We start from the raw sequence: 3,875 nt of genomic DNA, 5'->3' as shown, positions 1-3,875 counted from the left end.
ACCATTCCTAGGAATTAAAAAAGATGGCATAAGACCTTTATACAGAAAATCTGAATATTCTGTTAGAGGATGCAAAAGATTATATATGTCTGTATGTGTATATGGGTTAATAGCAGTTTGCCTCTAAAATAATTTATAAATTATACACTCCATGAAATTCCAATCAAAACCTCAGAAAGTTTTGAAAGGAAGATCCTTAATAAATTAACTCAAAAATTAATGTGACTGAATAAAAATTCCTGCAGAACTAACACATTTTGAAAAAAAGAAGAACAAAGGTGTTTGTACTCCAGCAACATTGTACTGGGCTCACTGGGGCGTGGAGAAACAGATGGCCGCTGGCGCCTGCAGGTGTTTGGGTGCAAGCTGAGGGAGCGCTGAGGCTGGCCCCGGGGATCGCCTACGGATGGAGGCTGGTTTGCTGAGGATTGAGTGAGCACTGAGAAAACTTCATCGCAAACGTAACGATATTTGGAGCTGAAATGGAACAAGCATTTGGTGGGCCAATGAGAGACCAGGTCACACGGACACATTTGACAGAAGACGTTCCAAATGCCAACAAGTGCACAGTGATTGGAGGCGCTGGATTCCTGGGGCAGCGCATGGTGGAGCAGTTGCTGGCAAGAGGCCACACTGTCAATGGATTTGATATGCGGCAAGGGTTTGACAACCCCCCCGGGGTGGGGGGGGGGGGGTTCTTTCCGGGTGACCTCTGCAACCAACAGGATCCGTACCCAGCTCTGAAAGGTATAATCAGAGTTTTCCACTGTGCATCACCCCCACCATCCAGTAACGACAAGGAGCTCTTACAGAGTGAATTACATTGCAACCAAGAATGTCATTAAAACTTGCAAAGAGGCTGGGGTTTAGAAACTAATTTTAACCAGCAGTGTCAGTTCGCCTTTGAGGGTGTCAACATCAAGAATGGAATTGAAGACCTCCCTTATGCCATGAAACCCATTGACTGTTACACGGAGACAAAAATCTTAAAGGAGAGAACAGTCCTGGACCCCAGTGATCCTGAGAGGAAATTCGTAACCATAGCCACTCGCCCTTATGTCACTTTTGGCCCCAAAGACCCCCAGTTGGTCCCCATCCTCATCGAGGCAGCCAAGAAAGGCAACATGAAGTTTGTGATTGGAAAAGGGGAGGACCTGGTGGACTTCACCTTTGTGGAGAACGTGGAGGATGTGGAGAACGTGCGGCACGGACACATCTTGGGTGCAAAACACCTCTCCCAAGATGCAGCCGTCATTGGGAAGGCATTTCACATCACCAACGATGAACCCATCCCTTTCTGGACATTCCTGCCCCACATCCTGACAGGCCTCAACTACGAGGCCCCCAAGTACCACATCCTGTGCTGGGTGCCCTACCACCCGGCCCTTCTGCTGTCCCTCCTGGTGGCGGTGATCAGTCCTGTCATCCATCTCCAGCCCCCTTTCACACCACTGCGGGTCACACTGGTTGGCACATTCCACTATTACAGCTGTGAGAGAACCAAACAGGTCATGGGCTACCGGCCCCTAGTCACCATAGATGACACCATAGAAAGGACTGTGCAAAACTGTCACCACCTATGGAAGATCGAAGGAGGCACCCCGGAGATTGGGTCCTCTCAGTGCATTCCCTGGCCACTAACTATCCCCTGCGGTCCAATAAACAAGCCTCCTTCAAGTGAAAAAAAAAAAAGCCAAATATTTAAAATTGTGCAGTTCTAGAACAAGAACAAATAAATAGACCAATAAAACAAGTAAAGAATGCATAAATGAATTTCTATATACATGTAACTTATTATATGTATCTGGGAGATAACTAATAATGAGGTAATCAAATGTACAAATTGCTTTTTCCTCTTTAGTTTGTACTTTTAGGACGTTAACAAATAAATGTATACATCTGACTACATCAAAACTGAGATTTCTCTTCAATTAAGGACACTTTAGACAAGGCAAATGAATAGAAGATTGAGTGGGGAAGGTATTTTTAATTTTTAAAACTCACTAACTAGCTATATATGAAAAACCTCAATCAAAAGATTGAGTGCACCAGAATATCCACATAGTAATGCTTATGGTAGCAGAGTTGGAAATATCTAACATGAGTATCACCAGTGGAATGACCAAGGAACATCTGATATATACACAGAATAGAATTACTATTGTAGTAGTCAGAAGCCATAACTAGAATTCTTAACTTTGTTGGTCATCAAGAGCATAATGTTGTATGAAAAACATAAGAAAAATGCAATTACAACTTTTATTTTATAGTGTTAAATGTATATGCATATTTAACTGACAAAATACCACCTTGCATTCTTCAAAGATTAAAACATGTATGGAAAGTGGATTGGAAGAACATATATTATAAATACTAGAGTGGGTGCCTCCTGAGGGGATAAGGAAATGGAATTGTGTTTGGGACCTGGTAAAGGAAAAAAATAATAAATATCACAAGATAAACATTAAGTCTTGGAATGCTTACTATAACGAGCCTGAAACCTCGCGAGGGGTATAGTCAGTTCTATTTTCCTAAAGGAAAAAAAAAAGTATTATTTAGGGCATTTTAGGAAGAGAGGTTGTGGTTGTCAGCAGTAAAAGCATAAAATAAGAAACACTGACTTATTATTCACTTTCCAGAGATGAGAATATTCTGGCAGACTGACTCAAATGTCCCATCCACCTTACAGACTGGTATTCAGCAAGTATGCACCATTTTGGTAGATTATGGCCAGAGACCGCATTGGTAACAGTATCCATTTATCTGGGTTGGGGCCCTGTACTTTACCCACCATAGATGCAATTCCACTGTGGAGACTGAATAATCAAATTACCAGAATTTGATAATAGTAAGCATTTAGATTATATAAGTGATCCCTCTCCTCTGAACCCATGCCTCCTGGCAACATCATCATTAGTTTGCCTATAGGAAAATATACCCTGATCAGAACAAGGAAATAACTGCTATACCTTCCTGCTGTTTGGTGTATATTAAGAACATTGATATTATAGTTAACTTTTTATAATACAGTGTCTGAACATACAAAGTTGAGGATGAGAACCCAGACCCTGACAAACTCGTCAAAATGGGATTGCTTTCTATGTTCACTTATTTTTGAAAATTAGATATTTGTTTGGATTTTTTAAAATGTTTCCTGGTCCCATTTCAATATTTATGAGAAGTCTGAATTTGAACGATTAAAAATGGAATTTCCCAATAAATTTTCATTTTGAGGGAGTCTTTCAATAGCAAAGGACCTTTATTACCTGGGCTATTGTCTGAAGTGATTCTAAATTGTTATAAGATAACAATCAAGTTGCCCAATGCATGAGCATGCAAAACAAAGCATGGTTTCCACCCCTAGCTCCCAAAATATCTTATAAAAACAAGGAATGATATTTGATCCACTGCCTCCTTTCTTTTAATGCCTTCTCAGAGTTGACATTTTAATTACACATCCAACCATTTATTTTTTAGTCCAGGCAGGAATAATTTATGTGGTTTTTAACCATTTGAGTTACTCACAAACTAAGAAGTCTCTGAGCTCAAATCATCTTCCCCTTTTCCTAGAGAGAACCTCCTAGACAATGTGTGACTGGCCTCTCAAAGAGAGGGAAACCCAAAGGACATCTAAACCCTTGCTACCTAGAGAGTAGAGCCTCAGCCCCCAACCCAGGTCTCCTGAATTAGAATCTCCATTTTAACAAAAGCCTGAGTGAATCACATGCATTTTAAAGTTTGAAAAGCGTAGGTTTCCCCAAGTCTGGGCAATCATCAAAATCACAGTAGATCACTTTTGAAAACATTTAGTCTTGGATCTTGCCCATGGAAATGCTGATTCTCTTAGTTTGGGGTGGGTCGAAATCTGTTTTTAA

At 40.8% G+C, this 3,875-nt stretch overlaps 1 pseudogene; it reads left to right on the top strand.

The window, feature by feature from the left end:
- Positions 1-313: 313 nt before the first annotated feature.
- LOC123591791 lies at positions 314-1,721 on the top strand (annotated as a pseudogene).
- Positions 1,722-3,875: the final 2,154 nt, after the last annotated feature.

Source organism: Leopardus geoffroyi, chromosome B4 (assembly GCF_018350155.1).
Source record: "Leopardus geoffroyi isolate Oge1 chromosome B4, O.geoffroyi_Oge1_pat1.0, whole genome shotgun sequence".
In the NCBI taxonomy this organism is placed as follows: Eukaryota; Metazoa; Chordata; class Mammalia; order Carnivora; family Felidae; genus Leopardus; species Leopardus geoffroyi.
The sequence above is the reverse complement of the archived record's forward strand: the minus strand, read 5'-3'. Positions and strand labels throughout refer to the sequence as shown.